General features: G+C 41.2%; 1 protein-coding gene and 1 non-coding gene across 2 annotated transcripts in view; one reads left to right on the top strand and one right to left on the bottom strand.

Annotated features, from left to right (window-relative positions):
• Positions 1-13,366, top strand: part of Dtd1 (D-aminoacyl-tRNA deacylase 1) — a 168,738-nt gene that overhangs the window by 32,499 nt on the left and 122,873 nt on the right. The window lies entirely within an intron of this gene.
• LOC138817447 (small nucleolar RNA SNORA71) lies at positions 10,186-10,319 on the bottom strand. Its single transcript, XR_011368886.1, has one exon. It is a non-coding gene; the product is annotated as a small nucleolar RNA SNORA71 (small nucleolar RNA).

Here is a 13,366-nt window from a genome sequence, read left to right as displayed (position 1 = left end):
TGTTCATGTAAGAGCACAGTTCTGGAGGATATAGCCTGACAGTTGCCTAGTGCATGTTCTGTGGCATGCCTGTTTTACCAGTGGCTACATTGTGTAGAGATCGAGGCAGAGCAGGGCATATAGGGCCTAAAGCTCCATTCATCTTTTTTCTTCATTTATAGTTCTGGTGACATGAACAGCCCTTTCAGTAATACATGCTGTGGAATCCAGGTGACACAAAGGATGGACTAGGACACAGGTGGCCCTGTTGCATGGTCCAAATGGCCTGTTCATTGCTGTAACTTCATTTTGGGGACAGAGTTAATGAGAAGTGATCTGAACAGAAGGGAGGATTCCATGGGTGCTAATCAGTTTGCATTTTCTCCTAGAAGGTTTATTTAACTAGATTAGTTTCTCTTTTCACTCTTCTAAAATTCTTGAACCCTGGATTCTAGTTTCCCAGTTTCTGCTGGTCTTAGTTTTGAGTTTATGTGGCTCAAAGTTGTTGACTTGCCTGAGAAGTATGTTTGTAAGTCTTTTGTCAAATAGTACCAGGTCCTGTCATTTATTCTATTTTGTCACATCAGCTTATTGAACAAATGTTGACTTAGTCTTGTATTGTTTATCCTGGAGTGTCTCTGAAACCCCAAGTGGGAACCTTTCCTATTGTAGAGTTTTTATTGTACTGATGCTCAGCCTTTGTTATGGTGTTCTGGGGTGTGTGTTGGTGATATTGAGTTCTGGGACCAAACCTGCTACACAGAAGATCTCTCACCAGGAAAGGTGGGCAATTGTCAGGCTATACTGTGGCTACTCAGTGCCAGGGGAAGAGGAAGGATGTAGAAGTGACTGACAGGTAGGAAAGGGAGCCTACCAATTGTTCCAAACAGACTGACTTCTTCCTGCCAGGCTTGCTTTTTTGTTTTATTATTTATTTATTTATTTATTTTTTGGTTGGTTGTAGGGCTTGAACTCTGGGCCTGGGTGCTGTCCCTGAGCTCTTCAGCTCAAGATTAGCACTCTACCACTTGAGCTGCAGTTCTACTTCTGGTTTTCTTGTGGATAATTAGAGATAAGAGTCTCATGAACTTTCCTGCCTAGGCTAGCTTTGAACTGTGATCCTCAGAGCTCAGCCTCCTGAGTAGCTAGGATTACAGGCGTAAGCCACTGGTACCCAGCTGAGGCTTGCTTTTTTTTGGGGGGGGGTGTCTGGTTGTGGGGCCTGAACTCTGGGCCTGGGCGCTGTCCCTCAGCTCTTCAGTGGTAGGCTAGCGCTCTACCACTTGAGCCACAGAGCCACAGCACCACTTCCGGCTTTTTTCTTTTTTCTTATGTGGTACTGAGGAATCGAACCCAGGGCTTCAGGCATGCAAGGCAAGCGTTCTACCACTGAGCCACCTTCCCAGCCCCTAAGCCTTGCTTTTATTTTAGCCTTTTAACTAATTTTTATTTCAGTGGGTGTCCTACATCAGTCCTCTGTCTTTTATGGACATAGGACTGTGTTTCTCTGCTTAAGGACCCATGGACTAATAGATCTGCCTTCATAAACCCACAATACATATTAACAAAATTACAGTAACCAAAGTTTATTCTCTGTTGTTGGAATTTGGACAGTAATTTTAAAATCATGATCTGCTCTTTTTCTACCTTTGACACACAAAAACAACCACTTCTAATTACACAAAAGCAAAGCTCAGGACACTAATGTATGTTAAATGTACAGTTAAAATTTAAGAACTTTTTAATTTTTTCCGGTGTCTGTTTTGGGCATGTTTTTAGTTATTTTAATCTTTAATTTAATTTGTGGTTGTGTTAAAACAAACAAACGCCTTACTTTACTGATGTTCTGTCAAAGATTAACAGCATCCTTTTTATTCCCAAGGGAGGGAGATAAAGATTGTTTTGTATGGATTTGTACATTGAACATAGCAATGACTTCATTATATAGGCTCAAGATTTTAATTAGCAGTTCTTAGCTTCTAGGTAATTTATCAGGATCTTCATAGTCCTAAGTAATTGTAGAAAATTATTCTGCCATCTCTTATTATTTTGTTGAAAACCGGTTCATACATCCCCATTAGTAATGGAGAGAGAAAAAAAATAAACTGGAAATGACAGAATGCTTTTTAAAATTGTAGCTACAATAAAGATATGCACAGTAGATAGAAGACTTAACTATATATGCAGAGGTGTATGCAAAATAGTATGGTTTGGGGCAATCTAATGACTAAAAAGGTGTTTGTCTTTTTTTTTTGGGGGGGGGTCCGGTCGTGGGGCCTGAACTCTGGGCCTGGGTGCTGTCCCTCAGCTCTTCAGCTGAAGGCAAGCACTCTACCACTGAGCCACCTTCCCAGCCCAGGTGTTTGTCTTTTTAAATCTAGTTAAGTCTCTCAGAGAATGTTGGGATGGGTGAGCAAAGTGTAAATTCGATCAGGATCAGAGGATTAGATGGGCTTTTAGGGATTCACAAACTGTCTTGAGCTTGCGTGTGTACGTGTGTGTGTGTGTGTGTGTGTGTGTGTGTGTGTGTGTGTGTATGTATGTGTATGTGTATGAGAGAGAGTGTGGGGGGGAGAGATATATCAGGGCTTTTCAATTCACCAAAGACGGAAAGAACTGCAGCTGCTGGATAGCTGAGGACTGCATCTCCTCACCGGGGTCAGTGAGCTCTAGCAGTGTTCCTCAAAGGGTGGGCCACGGACTCTCAGCATCTGATCTCCCAGGGCACTTTCTAAAATTCAGAGTCCTGGGATACCCAGGACTGCAGCCGAGCTCTTGGCATGTGTGGATGTGGAGTACAATAGAGTAGACTTAGGTTTCTAATCAGGTCTCTGTGTTCTCTGTAAGCACACTGACAATTCAGAACTGCCGGACCAGAGGAAATCTGTTGTTGCCATTTTCATCTGCTCCAGGCATTGGTTTCTCTGGACCACCCTGGCACAGTGTGTCTAAAAATACTTTGCAACCGGTATGCTGCAGCTGCCAGGAAGCAGGATGGCTGGGCTTGATTATTGAGGTCACACATGAGGCTGTTCTCATTCTTCAATGCCCTGTCTCCTCATCCGTTCCTCCATATGTGTCATGATGAAAGTGTCCCCAGAGCCCAGTGCCTTCTCCACACAATTACAGATGTGTCAGGGTAAAGCCACTAGAGGAACACAGCTCAATATAGTAGTGACTGATGGCTGGCTACTCTGCCTGGCGACACTGAGACATGTGTAGGTGGAGTCACTTGTTTCTTAAGAGTGCTGGGCAGCATGAGGATGGATTGCCAGTGCCAGGCAGGGAGTAGTGGTGTAGCCTCTCTAGATCTTTAGTCATAAAGTAATTTATAGTGCTCTTGATTTTGGGGAACTGGACATAGAATGCCTCACCTGTTGGTGCATTCACAGGACTAGAATAAAAATGCAGGATGGTTAATATCTTAGCCTCTGCATGGATTTTGCGATTTAATGAAGTGTATGACTGTCAAAGCTTCTCTGAGCAATTGGCTGATAATTTATACTTAAACCCAACTGGGGCATTGTTAAGGGTTTATATTGTGTGGTATATCATTACCTGTGAAATTCATGGTAAAAAACCTTTTGTGCAGTAAATCAGACTAGTTTCCTGAAGATTATTTTCTGTGTCTTAAGTAAAAGAAACATCATGGTTTCTTTTTCCTTTGTGGGCCCCCTCCCCACCCGTCTTCTACCAAAAGAAGGGATTTGGGCTCATGACCTCATGTTTGTCAGGCAGCCACTCCATTTTTTGAGCCACTTTTTGGTTTAGTTATTTTTAGATAGAGTCATGTGCTTTTTTCACTGTGCTGACCTTGGATTGCAATCCTCCTACCTATGCCTCCTGCAGGAGTTACAGGCCATGAGAGCCACCACACCCAGCTGGTTTGTTGTGATGGGTGTCTCACTAACTTTTTGCCTCACCTGGCTTTGGGCCACACTTTTCCTAATGTTTTCTCTTGAGAAGCTGGGATTATCAGTGTTTACCATCGCACCTTCCCTTCTCTTTTGCATTTCTGTTAATCTACCTGAAATGAATGCCTGCCCTGTTTCTTCCAAGGTCCAATTTGATACTGCTTTATTCATGATGAACTCAGTCCTGTTGAGGTAAAGCCTTCTTGCTTTTGAATTCCCACTACATGGCTGTGTGGCATAGGTTCCCTTCTGGTACTACACTTGAATAAAAACCCATGCTCAGTCACCTATGAGTTTGCTTGCTTATTCACTCATGTATCCATCCAACCACATATCCAACAAGCTGTCTTCTTATGCATTTGTCTACTCATTTAGCCATTATCTACTCATATGTCTCTCTAGTGTACATACACAGTGCCTGTTCTAGGCTGCTCCTGCATATAGGACCAGCACTGAGGCTGGAGTTCTGCTCTAGTGGGGAGACATATAGAAAAAAAGTCTAATGTGACACTATGGTAATATTAAATAAAATAGAGTCAACTGTAGAGACTGCTGCTGGTGGAGGCTACCTCCAGCAAGCACTGGGGAGAGACACAGCTGATAGGGAGCCAGCCACGTGATAATCAGAGGATGATTATGGGCCAGCAAGTGCAGACTCCAGGCCAGTGTAGCTGGAACTTGGAAGGATGCAGGGAGGGTCAGGAAATAAGGTTGGGCCTGATGACCTGAGGCCTCTTGGGCCAGGAAGGGCAATTTTGGATTCTGTTGTCAGTGGGATGGAGAGTTATTAGAATTATGAGAGATTTAATTTGTGGAGATGGTTGATACTGGACAGGATGTGTGGCCTCCACACAGGGTGGCTAGCAGAACACTGAGGAGCTCTTGCAGCAGGTGAGTGAGCAAGTAGAAACTCTAGGTGTACATTGGAGGAGGTTAACCACTATGGTGTTCTGCCGCCCACAGTGGAGCTTTTGTATAAATGATTCACCTTTCATTTCTTTCATACTGTGGCTTGAGCATCAGGGCAGACTGTGAAGTCTAACCTCCTGTGGTTCATTACTAGCAAGATCCATTCTTGCCTCCAGAGCCAGTGTGGAGGAAGGATTCTGTGGTTTGTGTGTCTATGAGAAGATCAGGCATTTGATCTCATTGCCATCAAGGGGTGTGATTTTTCGCCTAGGGTCTGAGTGAGCCTCTGTTAAGTTTTAGAGAAGCAAAGCTTCTTCATATCAGCATGACACTAAATGCTTCATGATTGCCCATTTTTCTCCAAAAAACTTTCTGCAAAAAAGCTTTAATTATAAAATTCTATGAAGCCCAAGGAACAATATTTTATTGAATTTGATTTATGTATACCATTTTAGCTAATATTATCAGGGAAATTTCTAAGTCCAAGCCTTAGGAGCTTGTCAGAGATAAAAAAGATTTATTTTTGGAAAGATACATTTCCTGGTGCTCAAGGCTGTTGGAAATTATGGGAGGTGATTGTCAGAAGGAGGCAGAGCGGAAGCACAGGATGAGCAGGCATCCTGCTACCCTATCTGGAATGCTGCCTGCTGGGAGAGCCTCACAGTGGCCACTTTCTACCAACCTTCATCATCTTAGTTATATTTTTGTCAATATAAAACACCAAAGTATAATACTTGTATAAAGGTTGTTCACATGAAATGTACTCCTTTGACTACTTTCCATAAAATGTGAAGTCAATTTCTTTCTATTTTTAATCATGAAAGTGAAGCCTGGAAGCTTTATTTTCTGTGTAATGGAAAGATCTAAATTTGTGGCCTTGTTTCCATTTTCCACTTTTCCTCAGGAACGCGATACCCACATCATATCCCTCGGCGGTGGTTCCCTTCAGGGATGGTATTGATGTTTAACTGCTGAGGGAGGGCAAAGGCTATTCTTAATCATTGTTGGGTCATACACTAGGGAAAAAGTATGATTTCTGTAACTCTTCAAAATCCAGACCAGATATGGTCTTATGCTCTATGGATCCTTCCTCCTTTCTTTCTGTTTGTCTTCTTCAATTTTCATGTTTTCCATTATTATTATTAAAAATCTCAGGAAAGCATATATTATCTGGAAGGTATCAATTAATTTAGAGACACTTTTTAAATATTAGGCTTTTATAGTACTCCTGGGTACAAAGGTACTTTTATAGAAATAGTTCTTGTCTTTCATTTTTCTCATGAGCCCATAAACCAGCATTTTTTTTTTTTTTTGTCGGTCGTGGGGCTTGAACTCTGGGCCTGGGCGCTGTCCCTCAGCTCTTCAGCTCAAGGCGAGTGCTCTACCACTTGAGCTACAGCGCCACTTCCGGTTTTCTGGTGGTTTATTGGAAATAGGAGTCTCACGGTCTTTCCTGCCCGGGCTGGCTTTGAACCGAGATCCTCAGATCTCAGCCTCCTGAGTAGCTAGAATTACAGGCGTGAGCCACCAGCGCCCGGCCATAAACCAGCATTTTTGTATCAATTTTTTTGTTATAATACAGCACATAAAATGAGTATTTAGAAAAAATACAAGCTGGGTGCCAGTGGCTCACAATCCTAGCTACTCAGGAAGCTGAGAGCTGAGGATCATGGTTCAAAGCCAGCCTGGACAGGAAAGTCTGTGAGACTGTTTTTTGTTTTTTTTTTGGGTCCAGTTGTAGGGCCTGAACTCTGGGCCTGGGCACTGTCCCTCAGCTCTTCAGCTCAAGGCTAGCGCTCTACCACTTGAGCCACAGCGCCACTTCTGGCTTTTTGCTTATGTGGTGCTGAGGGATCGAACCCAGGGCCTCATGCATGCAAGGCAAGCGCTCTACCACTGAGCCACCTTCCCAGCCCCCTGTGAGACTGTTATTTCCACTAAACTACCAAAAAGCCTGAAGTGGAACTGTGGCTCAAGTTAGAGCACTAGCCTTAAGCAAAAGCAGCTCAGAGGCAGCGGCCAGGCCCTGAGTTTAGGCCCCAGGACCAGCACCAACCCCCCCCCCCCCAAATTACAAGTTTAAGATGTATTAAAAAACTGTACAGTATAATCTCTCACTCTCAGAGGCAGTGTCATTGGTGAGTGTTTATCTCCTTCCTTCCAGACTTAATAAAATACTTTTTTTTACATTTACATATAGCCATGGAAAATTCATAGTATCTCTGGCTGTGTGTTATATATTGTGGCAAAAATACATAATCAATTTATCATTTATCACTTCTTTTTTCTTTTTGGCCAGTCCTGGGGCTTGAACTCAGGGCCTGGGCACTGTCCCTGAGACTCTTTGTGTTCAAGGCTAGCGCTCTACCTCTTGAGCCACAGTACCACTTCCAGCTTTTTCTAAGTAGTTTATTGGACTTTCCTGCCCGGTTGGCTTTGAACTATGATCCTCAGATCTCAGCCTCCTGAATAGCTAGGATTACACGTCTGAGCTGCCAGCACCCTGCTTAACCCCTTTCAAATAATTTAGTGTCTTAGCTCCTTCCTATTGTTGTGTGACCACTGTTACAATGATTCATTCACAGTTTTCATCTTCCCAAACTGAAATTGTATTCATTAGACAGTAATTCTCCATTCTCATCTCCCTGTAGACCCTGGTGACTACCATTTTCTTTGAATTTGGCTACAGTATCTATCAGATTGAAATCATATAGCATTTTTCCTTTTGTGACTAACTTCATTTATTGTAATGTCTTTAGGATTCATCTGTGTTCAATTGTATGTTTATAGCCACTGTCAGAATTTCTTTTTATTGCTGAATAATATTCCACTATATATATAAACCTTTTTTGTTTTTCCATTTATTTATCTATGGACATTTGGATTGTTTCCACTTTTCTCTTTCTGGAGACAGGACCTTTCTCTGTAGCCACATTGGAATTTGAGATCCTTCTCTCTCAGCCTCCTGAGCTCTGAGATTATAGTCATTCACCACCAGGGCATCTAGCTATTATGAATAAGGCTCCTATGAACTTGGTATGCAAATATGTCTTTAAGGCCTCCTGATTCTTTTGGGCATATACCTAGAAGTGGGATTGCTCAATCATGATTTGTTTTAGAAACTCCCATACTATTTCCCACAGTGTTTGCACCTTTTATTCCGATTGGAAATGCACAGGGTTTTCATTATCTCTTCAAAATAAAGCCTCTACTCTTCTGACAAGGAAAGATCATGAAAATCAAGGAAAGACTGAGGAACTGATGAAGAATGAAGGACATTAAAGACATATGACAAATGCAAGACATGATTCCATGGTTTGTTATCTCGCATCCTCACCAACATTTGTTATTCTATTTTTATAGTTAATAATATCATACATATGATGATGAAATATCATGAATTTCCTTATTGATTAGTGATGTTGAGTATTCTCGTGTTATTGACCATTTGTGAATACTGTTTGGAGAAATGTCTATTCACATCTTTCCATTTTTGAATAGGGTTGTATATATATATTTTTTTTTGTTGAATTGTAAGAATTCTTTATACACTCTGTATGCCAGCTCCTTACCAGATCTATTTCACTCATTCTGTAGGTTGCCTTTCACTCTGTTAATTGTGTCCTTTGATCTACTTCTTCTTTTCTTTTTTTTCTTAAATAAGAGACAGAGTCTCACTACTTTTTCCAGGCTGGCCGTTAGCTAGAGTAGTCTTCCTCTTACCTCAGCCTTCCTGAGTATCTAGGATATAGACATATACCAATATTTCTGAATCACAACTTTAAGAAATTTTGGTGAAGTTCAGTTTGTCTACATTTTTCTTTTGTAGTCTGCGCTTTTGATGTCATATCTAAGAAGTCATTGCCAGATCCAGTCACGGATATTTTCTTCTAAGAGTTTTAAAGCTTTAACCCTTACCTTTAGTTCTTTGATCCATTTCCAGTTAATCTTCATATATTATGTAAGCTGTGTGATACATTTCTACTTGAAGACAGGTTGGAACAATGTTACTGAGAACTTTTTTTAAGTGGATACCACATTATGCTTGATCTTGGTAGCATATTTCCTAAAAACAAGAACATTCTCTCACTGAAACTGAAACACGGATCAGGATCAGAAAATTACTATTAACATTTTACTAATGTCCAGTCCTCATGTCACATGTGCATTTACCAGTCATCTTGGTAAGGTCTCCCAGAGTGAAAAGATCTAGTACAGATTCATACCTGACATTTAATTGTCCTGTGCATTTAGTGTCCCTCATTGTAGTTCAATTCCTCAGCCTTTCCTTGACTTTCATGACCATGTCTCTTTGGAAGGGTAGAGATATTATTTTGACTACTGTCCTTCAGTTTGTCAGATGTGTGTCTGTGTATATGCTGGCCTAGATGGTACCATACCACATACTGTTATGAAACATGCTTCCATTCTTATCTAGCAGTGGCATGCATTTTGTTGTGCACAGCTAGTACATTCACTTAACTTCAAGACTGAATTCTGTCATATGAATACACTGCATTTTATGTAGCTGTTCTCTTTTTGGTGGATATATAGATGGCAATTTTTTGCAAGTCTATAAGAGTTATTGAAGAGGGAAGAGGAGGCAGAAAGAGAATGACAGCTAAAAATTCAAGGGGGAATCTCTTGTTATTAAAAAGTCATTCTAGGTGCAGGCAGATGAACGTAGGGCCAGCCTTCCCCATGTTTTGTTCTGTGACACTGTTGTCAAGACTCTGAGCTGGTTGGAGTCTCTACAACTGGATCTTCTTCAAATGAAGAGGTGTTCTAGGGTATAATGAGCAGGTGGCAGGGAGCAACTCCATTGTTTCAGGTGGTGAACCTACTATGCATCCTCTGCACTTGTGCTGTCAACAGCACTAAGAGAATTGTGCTGAGGAATGTCACCATTGATCTTAAGCTTTCTGAGGGGTACCTCAACAGTCTCCGGATCTTAGAGTGAGACCTCCCAGACCCATGGCCCATAAAGGGCAGCACACCCCATGGAGCCTTGATACATACCATTTGTTCCCCATACTGCTCAGTAGAATGCACCTTGTAGCCTTGTGATGACTGGTCTACATTTGGTGTATGTGTTATACAGCAAGTATTGGGCATATGTGAAATAGGGCAGAGGCTCTTGTTCTTTAAAAAGCTCATAGCACAGAGGCAAGGGAGCAGGATGACAATGACCAGTGCTGGGGCTGAGGACACAAGAAAGGTCATCATGGGGAGGCAGAGAAGCTTCCAATGGATGCCTAGGGGCACGGTGTCCTCTGCTGGGAGCACAAACAAGCTCCTTGAGGCCTCACACGGCTTCTACATCACTTCCATGATCCTCAGCACCAGGAACCAGGAGGCAAAGAGGCTGGTGAGAAGGCAGATCTGTAGCAAAGCTCTAGAGTTTGAGTAAGACAAGAGTAGAACCTCCCAATGCAGGTAAAGGCCTTTGGCAATTTTTCTCCCTGCACTGCCAGTGATCAGGGTGTGGGTAGCCCATAATTACTTGTAAATGCAGGGGGAAGGAGGGGATAGGGCATTTATTTGTTTATACTAATGTACATATGTACATTTCCTTTTCTAAGTAGTAAAAAGTCACTCCTCTGTGGCATTTGTTACTGTTTTCAAAATACTGAAAGTAGAGAACAATATAAAAATACCTAACTATAGCAAATGTTAATATTGGCTGTAGTTCTTTCAGTTGTCATCTCATTCAATAACTGACTAACCATGGAGTTTTACTGAGACTTGTTCAAAGCTAGTGTCTCACACAGAATTATTGTTAATAATAAAATTGCCTCAAAAGTATGTAGTGTTTTTTTTTCAAGATATTGATATTTTGGGAAAGCGAGTCAGATTTATTTAAAAAAGAAAAGCAGGTCTACCTTCCAGATGTGACTGTGAATAAAATACCAGGCAGGCACAGCCAACTTTTCTTTTAGATTTCTTTCATGTCTTTCTTAATAGAATTTAATAAAATAAGACAGGAGGAGGACTCATTAAAGGTTAAGAATAATAGGCCTGAAAGAATTGCTGGGAACATGCATAGAACCATTTTTCATCTTGGATCTCTTCCTTGGCTTCAGAGTCGGGTGAGACGAGAAGTTCGTTCAGGAATTCATTCCCAGCCTATTTTAGTACCAGGCTAGGTTTGTGATAAATCAGCTCAATAATCATGCATGACATTAGGCAAATCAGGGGAAGGAGAAGGAATCAGGTCAGAGCTCAGTTTACTTTACAAAGCCATGGGAAATGGAATTCTTTAACGATAAGTAAATAAATTAATTCAGGACTTGGAGAGGAATGGTAATAATAGGTGGCACCAGGAGTTCCTTTGAAATTGTTTTCATCTGAGGAAATGGAAATGCAGGAGGACCCTGTCTCTTCTTAGCTCACACATCTGCAGGGGCAGATCTGTAGATGACTCTGGATTACAGAACTGTTGGACTGCCTGCAGCTGTGACAGAAGCAAAGACACAGGGTCAATTACATCTTTCCACCACTTCTAGGAAACTGTTGTATTTAGATACCAGTGCCTAGCGATGTAACTAGATGTGAAATTTCCATGTTCCTACCTTAGTGGATGGTTGTAGTTTGTTTATGAACACCCAGTAATTAAAAATACAATATAGCATTTATAAATTTGAAGTTAATATATTTATATATAAATTGGATATATAATATACGTACATAGCCCAGTATGGCCTCAAACTCATAATTCTCATGTCCCAGGAGTACTGGGCGTTTGTCCCTACACCTAGCACATTGTGGCATTTTAAATACATATATTCAATGTGTAATGTGCATCTCTTCAAGCACTTATTTATTTATTTGTGGTGGAAACATTGGACATCTTTTCTATTTTTAATTGTTATCAATTACAGCTATAGAATATTAGAAGCTATGCTTCCTGTCCAGTTGTATACCTATATGCTAACTCTTCCTCCCCTACTTATTTCCTAATGACTGGCAACTACTATTCACTCTATCTACTTCTGTCTTCAACATGTAAGTGAGAACATACAATATTTCTTTCTATGCCTGACATCCTCTAGTTCCACTTACATTGCTACAAATGATAAGCTTTCTTTTTTATTGCTAAATTATATTTCATGTATAGGTACCACATTTTCTTCATCTGTAGTATTTATCTGTTGCAGGACACTTAGGTTGATTATAATCTTGCTAATTGTAGATAAACATGGGACTGTAGACATCTCTCTTCAACATAATGATTTTTTCCCCCTTGGATCAATAATGGGTTTTGTTTTTAATGCTAAATAACATCCCTGGGAGAATTTCTCTTGGCTGGCCTGTTGATAGTGGAGTACAAAGAATCCATACAAATGTCTTGCTATTTCTACTACCTTGAGAATCCTGTTCCTTCTGAAGTGGCAGGAATGTGGGTTTTGTGTTATGTATGATAGATACCTGGTTAAGAGTAAGGACAGACTTGTGGCTTTCAGCCTAAAAACCAACAGCAGTGGCTATCACTTCAACCACACATGAATTTAAGGCTTTGGTTTATTTTCCATAATACCTGAAGCACTATATATTTAAGAACATAAATGACATAGGAGTATTTTAGCATGTAGCAGAGTGGACATATTTCAGTCATCAGTTTCGGATTCTGAGTGTAGAAGTATTATTTCTGAGGGTATTTTTCTTCATTCATTCTAGGGATACAGACAGTTTGGTAGCTAAAGTGGTGCCATCCAGGGTCTTTCATGTCTCAACACCATGGGACAGACCAAGGCAGACATGTGGTTCCCTGGATAGGGGCAAGGAGCAGTATTGCCACATCACATCTTTGCCATGAACTGTGTATGGCTTTGATTTGGCATTTGTTCTTCAAGAGGCTTAAAGGGTCCATTGTCCAAAAAACAGTGCCATTTTGGACTTGGAAATACAATCTGTGCTACCAATTGTATGCCAGCCTTGCCTATGGTTAGTCTCTTGATATGGAGTGGAAAAGGCTTCCTGGGCTTCTTGTGGACTGGAGCACACATCTGCCTCTTTTAAAAATTAACTAAGGGGCTGGGAAGTTGGCTCAGTGGTAGAGCGCTTGCCTTGCATGCCTGAGGCCCTGGGTTCAATTCCTCAGCACCACATAAGCAAAAAGAAAAAAGCCAGAAGTGGCGCTGTGGCTCAAGTGGTAGAGCGCTAACCTTGAGCTGAAGATCTGAGGGACAGCGCCCAGGCCCAGAGTTCAGGCCCCGAGTTCAGGCCCCACGACTGGACTCCCCCCCCAAAATTAACTAAATTGTTATTATGATGATGTGCAGAGGGGTTACCATTTTATAAGTCAGGTAATAAGTATATTTATTTTTGGAACATGACATGCCATCCTTTACTCCCAGTTTTTCTCAGTTTTTATCCTGCCTCTTTTAAAGGCTCATGACGGCCTTTGAGGAATTAAAAGCAGGGAAAGAGGAATAATCCAAAACAAGAACGCAAGTATCTGGAAATTTCAATTTGATCACTGACTGTTGACCCTGGACACATTGCAGAACTCATTGAATTCTGTGTCCTATTTGTCAGAGAATCAGACAAGTTCTAGACCCTTT

The sequence above is a fragment of the Dipodomys merriami genome, unplaced genomic scaffold (assembly GCF_024711535.1).
Source record: "Dipodomys merriami isolate MVZ:Mamm:240054 unplaced genomic scaffold, mDipMer1.0.p SCAF_7, whole genome shotgun sequence".
Lineage (NCBI taxonomy): Eukaryota > Metazoa > Chordata > Mammalia > Rodentia > Heteromyidae > Dipodomys > Dipodomys merriami.
This window is presented reverse-complemented; position numbering and strand designations above follow the sequence as displayed.